Raw genomic sequence first — 12,004 nt, 5'->3', positions numbered from 1 at the left:
AGGGGGGGCACGGCTGTGGGGATTACTGAATCACAATAGAGGGTTGGACAAACACTGATGCAAGGAAAAGAAAGATATTTAAGTTGATTGCCACCACACTCCCATACTTTACCTTCCTCCTGAGATATTGCGTAGGCGAAGGAAGTCAACTTCTTCAAGGCGTCGGTAAAGGCCAGGGCTGCCACATGGGGGCACACCGACATGTGAATAAGCAGGGGGAAGGGGGAAAAGCTTGTAAGACTATAAGGAGCTCCGAACTCGGGGGCAGCTGGGGTTGAAGTGAGACAGGATCCCTCTCGCCGACTCGTTTTATTAACTGACCTGGCTTAACTAGCAGGTCTTGGGAGCCAACTCTTGGTGAATCTGCAAAATACGGAAGGCGGCAGCGAGAGAAAGAAACAAGAGCCGATTGGGCTCGTGCTTTATTAAATATTACTTTGAATCGGGAAAGCAAAGACGATTCATAATAATATACATACATATAACATATATATATATATATATATATATATATATATATATATATATATATATATATATATATATGTGTGTGTGTGTGTGTGTAGGGCCGCCATTTGGGGGCGAACGGGGGCGACTACCGAAAATTTGTGTAAAAACCAAAACCCACAGACCTGGCACCTGTATCCAAAGGGCATTTATTCAATAAAATATTAGCGTTGACCATTTTTGATGGTCCAGCTCAGCCAGGATTTGACCAACTCAGTCAGAAGCATTGGGAGAATGGGGTACGCCCCCCCCTCCCCCCACCAGCCATACGTGATGGTAATGGTCAGAACAAGTTCCGTTTTGCCATTCCGAGTATGTGTTTGTGCGTTTCTGTGCGTGGCTTTTTTATGTTCATTCTTCTTGACTGCATGGTTTTCCATACACAATGCTAATGATACTGAAAGGCATTTTCAAATCTTATATAATTTGTGTGTAATATAACATACATTCATACAGCATATATATATATATATATATATATATATATATATATATAAAAATATATATATATATAATATTATATATTTGTGTGTGTAATATACGTACATGCATACATATATATATATATATATATATATTATATATATAATATATATATTTTATATTTTTATATATATTAAATCCCCAAAGAACTAACATGATAAACAAGGAAAATGTATTCGAAATCCCAAAAACATGAAATACAACCTCTACCCATAATCATCATTTCAAAAAGGACGCATCAGTTCAATTACTATTTCTATTTTCCCTGAAAATTAAAAGTTAAAGTGTCTGCCAGAGAATTCATTTTATGTAGTGACGTTCGAATCCATCTTTTTGACGGATCTTCTGCCCTTTCCTTCCGGATATCGCTTTACCTCATGTTGTGACTTTCTAGAATAGCCACTTTCCGTTGACGCACACACGAACATACTAAATTGTTCTGGAAAAGTCCATGAACACGCCATGTTTGATGCTTGAACAGACACACACGACTGCATTTTTGCAACGTCACAATCACATGACTTCTGACCAACCAGGTCAACTTGCGCACCCGCACCCTTGCTTATGAGACTTGATGATGCTATGCTTACGTATGCTTTATCTCGTTCAACCACCCAAAGTATTCGCTGATGTCTTGAAGCTTATCCATAACACTCGCGACTGTGCTGTTGCACATTCCAATCTATTCGTGACAAAGTCTGTTGCACCTTAATTTTAATTACTATAAAATTTCCAGTGCACAGTTAAGATATATATATATATATATATATACATATATATATATATATATAATATATATATATATATATATATATATATATATATGTATACACACATACACACACACACACACACACACACACATATATATATATATATATATATATATATATATATATATATATATATATATATATTATATATATAATATAAAAGAGAGATAGAGAGAGAGAGATGCACTTATTGCACTTACTTGCACTCAAAATTGAATAAGGCATATTCAGTGAAGTGTGTGCCTTCTCAATTACAGTAATGTGACTGCGGATATAGAGCTGCGTTCTTACCTCCTCACCTGAAAGACTTCTTGGGGGAGCATGGAGAGAACCCTTTTTTATTTTCGCAATAGGAGGTTATCACGAACCATGTCCCAGGGCTATATTTCAATAAGTCCGATGCCGCTAGAACCATTAAGTGTTATATCGACCGGTTGCGAAGCTCACGTGCCTAAGTTAATGAAGATAACGACACCGACACTCACTCTTGTAACTGAACACCGCCTTTCCAACTACCTGAATGTACATACACCATTCATCCTTTGTCATTCTTACCCTCCCCGATGAATGAGGAGAAAAAGTACAAAAGCGGGAAGGGAGAAGCTAGACAACCTTTTTGATTCTTTACGTTTTTCCTTTTTTTGTTTGTTTTTATGTATATAGATATATATGGTATTTGTATGTACATAACCAAAACACACACACACACACACACACACACACATATATATATATATATATATATATATATATATATATATATATATAATATATATATATATATATATATAAATAATATTTACAGTAGCTTTACATTTTATGTTTTCCCCTCTGGTCACAAACGCCAGAGAAAAGACACATTCAGGACAATCAAATTCAACCCAACTGCTGATAATGGCCGTACCTTCTCTTCTGGCAAGCTTTTTATGAAAAATTGGAAATCATTCGGGATTTATAATTCAGTCCTGATGAAGCCTCCCGAGAGAGGTTGGGAAACGGTCTTTCGATTATAAAAGAGAAAAAGTAAGTGGAATGAATCCTGAAGGACTTTTCCTTATTCCTACTGAGACCGAATTTAAGATTTTATTGAGAAGCGCGACTGAATATCTCTCGCCCGCGTTCTTTCTGCTGTATTACCTAACGTAACTGGAATGATGCGTTATTAAGAGCGATTTTTATATTAGGCAATGAGAGAGAGAGAGAGAGAGAGAGAGAGAGAGATGGAGGAAAGAGGAGAGAGAGAGAGAGAGAGAGAGAGAGAGAGAGAGATGTCCTTCCTGTCTGAAGTTCACACGCTATATAAAATATGTAGAGACTGATTCAGTTTGTACTACAATCAGTCTTGAAGCTAAGCATGCCATTAGCCTAGCTTGACTTCAGTAACTATGGCTTTTGCGACGTCATTTAGATAAGAAGTGGAGAGTTCGCCAGTCGGCATTGTTACTTAATCATCTCATATTCTTCGCGTAGCTCACTTGAACTCAAGGTGCGGGCACCATGTCCGCCCATGCTCATTAATTAACTTTGAAGTATCCTTTTCATGCCAGGTTGTGCTCTTAATCTAAACGTATGCACAGGCTCTCTCCCAGAGAGAAAGTGGCACTTCATTCAGTCTTTTCTGTTATTGCGAGGTCAGGCTATAAATCTATCGAACTCGTGAAGAAGTGTTTATTGGAGTACTTTGCTAAGGTTTTAGTAAGGTCCCTGGACGTGTCAGGAAATTCTAAATTTTGTACATACAGACATAATATTCGTACATACAAAATTATAAGAAATGTCAACAGTACAGGCTAACTTTAGGATTCAAGTAGTCAGTATTTAAATATTGAAAAGATACATTATCTTCATGAAAACGGTTTATAGTGTTGATTTGTTACATTTTAAAAAAATGTTTTATTGAAGTTCTTAGTTCTTAGTAACACAGCCAGAATACTTAACCATATTTATGCTGACGTCCTATCCTTTTCTGTGAACCCCAGTATTAAGAGTGCATCTACCACGTTGAAAGGCACCTTGAACAACTCTGTATTCTTTTTTCGAGGTCCTCTGATTATCGAGATACTAGTTATTGTATGACCATTAAAGATAAACTGTTACATCTTTCTTAAACTTTATTTTACCTGCGAAGTGATGCCATTGTGTACAGTGCAGGGAGGTGACCTGAACACGCCGGTTGAGTGCGACTCTTAAGTGTAACTGTACCGTCAGACTGGCAAAATGCTCTGACATCACTTAATCGAATGCGAGAGTAAACAGAATGCTAAGCAGATGATGTATACAATCAGGGCAGTTCAATGATAGTCTCCTTAGAGGTAAGTGTGCGTAGGCAAACTTGTCCGGAAGCCAATTACGTTCGTAAGTGACATCATTTGCATTAAGACGATTTGCTTAAGGAGATCCAGCGGGTTTGATTCCAGGCCCATGAAGAGAATGCCTTGACTCATATGTAATGTGGAAAGTAGTATATCAAGGAAATTCACGAAAGGTAGGTGGGGTTATCAGCAAAAAGAAAGTAGGTGGCAGAGGGTTACGAGGTATAAGTCTAAAAGAAGGAGAGAGCCTGTTATAGACGGGGAGAAAAGTGATTCTACAATTTGTAGCACATGATAATCCCCCATGCAATAATGGTATTTCTAAGTCAGGTACCCAAGAAGAGTTTTAAGAAAAATGCTACATTCTCTTGTGGAGATTTGAAAGTCAGGATATTTTGGACAAATTTTTGGCAATCCAGCATTGAAATATTAGGGGATTCGATATTATAAAGGTATTTTGGTTGAACAGAAGAGAGGATTGGATTATTTTCTTCCCCTCAAGAAGAAAATATAAGCTAGTCAAGAAATTTATGAACCTCAAAATCAGTAATCATTGAAAAGAGCCAATGTACATATTTCTGAAACCTGATGTGGATTTTAATGGGACCTCTGACTTATCGAAGTTTCTACTTATAATTTGCGAAAGTTACATCTTCGACAATAGAGACTGATCTTGAATCGTAGAAGATTGACTGACTTGCCTGTCCCTAGTCCCTTCAAAGCTATGTAGAGTGAATACCATAAAATTTGGGGAACTGGAGATTATGGAATTCAAGCATCCAAGTAGTCAAGAAATGCGAATTCTCGTACCTCCTGTGTAATTTTGAGTGACATATATTTTTCTTTAACTTTAGACGTGTTATTCGCTTATTTCTTTTTTTTTCTTTTTTTTTTCGTTGAGTATTCGCGTCGGTAGCTTAGTTAATGGTTAAAATTAAAGTCAGTATTCTCTGTATCGTGGCTTACTTTGGAAGCCTGCAAATTTTTATAATCTTAAATGGTGACAATAGTTTCTTTTAGGGGATTATTGCATATGGGCTAGTTGCTGTGTGTTACGCACACGTAGACAATGGGGTTGTTCGTCTCCCCTAACCTCCCGATCCCCTAACTACCCCTCCCCCACTCATGGAGGACAAACAGGTTTGCTGGAGGAGGGTGGATATCTCCCGTACCCTCCCGCTCCCCTCCATAACCCCCGGTCGGACAAACCAGTTTGCAGGGGGTGGGTGGCTGTGTCATTTCTCCCCTACTGTCACCCGGAGGAGGACAAAGAAGATCAATCCACTCGGATTTTATTATTTAAATAAATATACTTGATGTTTTACGGTTAGTTATGTGCTAAACTCACCTTTTATGTTTGAAATAATTTCTTATCGCACCGAAGCATATAAAGAAGCCAACGGAATCTTTTATTTTTCCCCTCTGTTAGAGTAATAATTATAAACTTCCACGTATTGCGTTGAACCAATGATTTTGCATATTAATGAGCTTCGGCTTGCTTTGTACAGTTGAAATTAGAAATAAGCGACAATTAGAAATTATCTATGATTTCTTAGATCTCTTGAAATGTGACTGGTAACACAAGTAGAATTTCGTTGTACTTTTATTTCTACTGTACTACATTTCACAGTTAGTTCGCTTGGAAATTAATTTACTTGCCCAAACAACAGAAATTCTAACCATGTTTGCATATAGCTGTGGGAATGTCTAGACACTATATTTTGTATGCATAAACTTGGTAACTCACATGAAGTTGAGTCTGGCACTTGAATCAAAATATAACGGAGAGCTCCGGTGCCGCGGTCGTCGAGAAAAAGTCACCCGAGATAACAGGACATGATTCTAACAAAGTCTCCGTTGCAGCTGCAAGAGCTTCATATTCTACAAAAGTTGAACTGTCACTCATGGCATTTGGGAGGTTATGGAAATTCAGACTCAACCATTTCTGTGGTTGTGTGTGCGTTTTATTTTTTTATTATTCTTTGCTTTCATGAAAGTTTTACTGAGAGTTTAAGACGAGTCAAAAGCGAATTGTAGAGGATTTAATTTTGTTTTGCATTTGAATTGTCTGCTGCTTGTGCAACTGCGCAAAAATGGAAGCAAATATGGCGGGGTAAGAAAATGAAGCTGTATTTTTTTTTTCGTTGTCAATAAAAGATTGATTCACGTATAGGATGAAGTGTCTCCATGAAGATGATGAAATTCAAAGATAAACAACTGTTTCTTGGCGATTGACTGATTATTTTATCATATTAACAAACAAATTATATATGATGAGATCTTAAAGGTTTTATTTGCATACTAGACGACAGACAAGCTATCAATCCTGGCCATTATTATTGTAGGTCTTGTAGGTCGTTAGTTGGGAATGTCTCAAAAAGTGTTTCATTAGCTATGTTTAACTATGGACGGTATCCCCGTTTGGCAAACGAACATATCAAATGATTTTATACTAAGAACTTTTGCATATATATAGCAAACCACACAAATGTAGATATGCGCATTAATGTTTATTTACTAATAAAGTATTCAGTTATGCCTATCATAACCAACACAAACGCACATTATCTGTTTATACGAGTATATTGTTTGCAAAATGGATTTCAGACAAAATATAGCCGTTGATGTTTGTTAGTGACAGATAGAATACCCATCCTGAATTCTGCCTGCTTGATTTTTCAAAAATGATCCCGTCCTACAGTAAGTAATTCAGGAGTTTATCCTTGTATAGTGATAGCAGTGAATGGTTGGTTTCTGTTGAGTAAAAGAATCCAACGATCAAATTATTAAAATACGATGTTCTGATTATTCATGTGAATCTCAATTTATTTTCAATGTAATCAACTATATAATGTTGAAATGTGTAGCTTTCACATTTATAAAAAGTAAAGATTGGGGCAAAAGTCAGGAGAATATTATTATTTTATTAGATATATATTGATGTATTTTTCAATCTGTTAAATAAATGTCGGATGCAGATTATGCATTCTGAGATTAGATATTACTGTATATGCTAAGGAAATTCTATTGTTGTTACTTGGTCTATAGGTCAGAAAAATTTAAGAGGATCAGCTTTAACGAAGAAACCCCCATCATTGACTTCAATATCATCTAATTTATTTCAACGTTTGGTTGCAATGCTATTTTAAGAATTATCATCTATGATTCATGAAAATTTTAGGGATATGATGAAATTTTGAGGAGGATATGGGTCCGATCATGTTTTTTTTTTATTACGTTCATTAATGCTTTTAATGTTGATATATACATATTCTGACTTATGTCCAGTTTTTATAAACGACTTTATAAATAAAGACAAAATCTACGAATGAAAGTGAAACAATGGAGTACCGCTGCGAGGACGAGGACCAGAAGTCCAAAGTCCTGCAGTGGTACTCCGTTGTTTCACTTTCCTTAGTGGATTTTGTCTTTATTTATAAAGTAATCACGTTCCATATTTTCGTTGATTCAGCTATATTTAAATGACTTTATATGTATATCTTGTGTATGAAATAGAGAAGAATTGTGTCTCACTATACATATCTACTACATTTATATATATATATATATATATATATATTTATATATATATATATATATATATATATATAGTATATATATATATATATTGTCACAAGGCAGACCAGGGTATAAGTTTTTATTTAGATTCTTTGGAAACAACAATTGACTAAGGGGGCTACTCATGTGAAAAGAAAATAAAAGTATGTATCCTTAGTAAAATCTGTCACAAAAAAACTTTCAAAAGGATTGAAGGTAAATGTATTATGTCCACTAGAAATATAATTCAGTAAAGTAATCAGAAGAACAAAATTATAGGAGCTCTCCCTGCTCTGTGCACTATATCACTACAGACTGTTATGTACAATATCAAGAACAAGTGTGCCACTTGGTTGCAAGCAAAGCACTAAATCTAGTGAGTAAATATGGTGCAGAAATCAACTATAGAACTCTTAAAGATAACACATAAGGGGCACTGTAATCAAGGACTGCTCCCATTAGGATTTTGGGAATCTTGTCCTGAAGTGAAATGGCACTGGTAGTAAATGTGTTGAGTGGCACTGTTGAGCTGCAAAAGTCTGCACACAACGGGGAAGAATACACGAATTTGCAATGCACGCAATGTTGTAATACATGGGATAACAACGGGGAAATGCATGTAACTAATCAATGCTTAAATGGAAAATGCAAAATACGACAGTCGTCAGATTATTGAATGAATGCTAAAGTACTTTATTACTGTAAGTATGATCAACAAAAGATCTTTAAGAACACTTTCATATTAGACTAAAAAATGTCACGAATGCACAGTAAAAGATCACTGTGGTCTCTGAAGGAGACAGTGCAATAGAATCATTGGAATAGGAGAACAGATGAAACAAAGAATGAATACAAGGAATAGTGGATGAGGGCCGACAACCAACTTCCAATTCATATTACCTGAATCTGTGGATGGGGCTTTGTCACTTGCACTTCTTCTCCAAGGAATAAAATAAGGGAGCGCTTCTGAATTCCACCTCGGGCACTGCTCAGGTAACTTCAGGGCGACAGCTTCAATGGGGTGTCAGGATCGGATGTCAAGCAGAGTTCCATTTCCAGATGGTATAGTAGAATTGTAAACTAGCCGGTAGGGTCTCCACCAAGGCAGCAGTTGGGCATAGTGCTGGGTAAATAGGCTAGGGCAGATCTTGATTTCAGAGGGCATGCGGGCTCGTACATATTCCCAGTTTGGGTGTCACAGGAAGTAGTATTGTAGACATTGTCAAAATAGGAGCGACATCTATCGTTCCTTTTGTCATGCCACTAATTCAGTAGGTACCTGAAAAGTACATTAGGAAGCCAGCAGAGAAGGGTATGGAGGAGAGGTGCTAACTAGGTTCAAGATGATTTATGCTGTAAGCAGAGTTACAGGTGCGGGGCACCACGAAAGCAAGGTTGCAGGTCCAAGTTTACGAAACTTAACGGGTTTAGGGGACTGATCCCTCTAAATGCATTTTGTGAAATTTGACTGGGGATTTGAACGATGGTTTTAATGGTGCACGGTCCCAGAAGGTCTCCATCTTTCTAGAAGAGGCAAGTTGTTATCAGGTTAAGGCCGGTGCCTTAATTGGATTCGGGAGCACCAGTGGTGGGATTTATTTTTCGAAAACCACCGTGACAGGTGTTTGACAGGCAATAAATGAAAAATGACAGGACATTAAAATGTCATTTCTGCAGGTGGCTAATAGCCCGTTCATATTTTCATACTCAGTAAATCATTAAGGCAAAAAGGGACGGGCAATGAGTAAAATTCTTCTTAAAAGTTACAACGACGCTTTTTGCTTTACTCTGTTTTCATTCTAACTTAAGCCACTTTCCAAAATAAATTCCTCCATATCTTACACGTTTTATTTCTTGTTTTAAAGAGAATACAGTTAAAACATGTCAGAAGGACGCGTGTTACAATATATATATATATATATTATATATATATATATATATATATATATATTATATTAATATATATCTAATATATATATATATATATAATATATACACACATATATATATATATATATATATATATACATATATATATATATATATGGTATATATATATATAATATATATATATTATATATATATATATATATATATTGAATGTTGGTCTTTGATTATACTAGGTTGGATATAGAATCATTATTTACCGATATTAATTCGGGTAGTAGGATTAATGGTTCTACCTCCAGGAAAAAAATTAATAATAACTCATAAACTACCTGCACGTCCTACTTCTTAATGTTATTTTATTTTTAACAAAATGTATGTGTTTAATGTTTGGACTTGAAGAACAAGTACCTGTTTTTTCCCGGTTACACCAACTCGATCCTCTACGAAGTGATGCCATAGTTTTTCTTCACAGACACATCCACAATATAGATTACAGTAATTTTTCATCACATTTTCACATGAAACGCCTTCACATGAACTTCTACTTCAGTTCTTGTTACTCCAGAGGGACTACATAGGTTCTCAACTCTTGTATCCCCATGGTTTTATTATTTGTTTGTACTCTGAATGTCCGTTTTGAAAGCTGATCTTCTGAATAAATGTGTAGTTTTTTATAGTAATGTTTTTCAAATATTAATATTTTGGAAACGTGCTTAGCAGATGTTAATATTTTCAGATGGATGTTTTTTCATAAGAAAATGTGAAATTTCAGAGAATTTTATCCTCAATTGATTATCAGGTCTGTAGAAACTCATGTACTCTGTTGTAATACAATATACATTGGCGCTACGTAAACTGATGAAGCGTGAGCATGTTTACGATGTGTCTGACACTCCGGACGATGTATTAAAACGAATAGGCCATTAGCAAAACCACCTTGCCGAGCCATTCGAGAGCATCCAGGAAACATAGACATGCTATAATTCTTGATTCCCGTTTGTTTGTTTCTATTGTACCCTTTCCATGGGATTAGGTGCTGTGAGAAATCCTTTAGGATGTAACGCACAGGCATTAATGAAAGATAAAAGATTTATCCTCTTATAATAATAATAATAATAATAATAATAATAATAATAATAATAATAATAATAATAATAATAATAATAATAATATATATTTCAGCTCGGGGCCATATACATTGAATATACAAAATACAGACAGTAACATACACAATCTAGATACATGAGACATGATAAAATAGAAAAAGAAAATGAATAATCGGCACTTATCCACAAAATAGCTGAGGTAGCATAAAAGCTAGTAATCATAATACTGGTAATAACAGTAATAATATTGGTGAGAAAAAAAAATATGCATTGAGAGTAATAACAGTTAGTGCACATATTATATAACTTAAATTTCAACTAGAGACCTTAGGTGGTTACAGTAGTCAGGTCCAGAGGGCTAAATACATAAATTGAATGTAAAAAAAACTTTAACTTGATAGTAATCACAGTAATAATGAAAAATTAAAATGTCAGCAATAAATGTAATAATGACAAAACTGCAGATGACATCTTGCCAATACAGAGATTAAGTCCTTTAGGGGACAAAGGCCTCATTTTCCCATCTCTCCCACAATTCAGATTTTCTTCTTGCTTCACTCCTTAGGATACTTTGTATGAGCGAGTTGCTGCTGTTTCTCACTCGGGTTACCAGACTGGACATTGTTCGCCTAACAATGATTTTTAAATTGTCCAGGCGGTTTTCTATGAACATCTGTGTGGCAGAGTGGTAGCGTGGAGTGTTTGTGAGGCATCTCAGAATGTCATTGTGCACAACAATGATGCGTCTCATGGTCTCTCGGGTATAGTTCGTCCAGAGGGAACACCCATAGATAATGTAGCATTACGAGCGGAAGAGCAGCATTTTCCCGTCTCGGTGACAGAAGGCAAACCTCCTTGCAATCATGTTGCCAGCTGGACATAGTTTACGACGCCTCTGTTCAATGTCTGCCGTATCTTTTAGGTCGTTGGTGATAATGTGACCCAAATACGGAAATTCGTGCACAAATTCCAGCCGATGGTTTCCGAGGAAAATTTGAGGTTCTGCAATATGCTTAAGCGATCTCGGGAATAGCGACATGCACTGGATCTTGGTTTCGTTGTAGATTATATCAAATTCCTCTGCATATTGGCGGCAAGTGTCGATGAGTCGTTGGAGACCTTGCACTGATTGGGAAATCAGAACCATATCGTCGGGTAACAGAGGTTGTTTATAGTTGTTTCATTGACGGTGCATCCGATTGGGAGTGAGTTCAGTTTGATATTCAAGGCATCTGTGTACATATTAAACAGGTATGGAGAGAGAATGCCCCCTTGCCGAAGCCCGTTTAGGGAGCCGAAGGTGTAAGATAATACGTTACCCCATTTGACAGAATTGCTGTGTGGAGAACCAGCAATGTAAAATGCCAATTAGATA

The sequence above is a fragment of the Macrobrachium nipponense genome, chromosome 1, assembly GCF_015104395.2.
Source record: "Macrobrachium nipponense isolate FS-2020 chromosome 1, ASM1510439v2, whole genome shotgun sequence".
NCBI classification, from domain to species: domain Eukaryota; kingdom Metazoa; phylum Arthropoda; class Malacostraca; order Decapoda; family Palaemonidae; genus Macrobrachium; species Macrobrachium nipponense.
The sequence above is the reverse complement of the archived record's forward strand: the minus strand, read 5'-3'. Positions refer to the sequence as shown.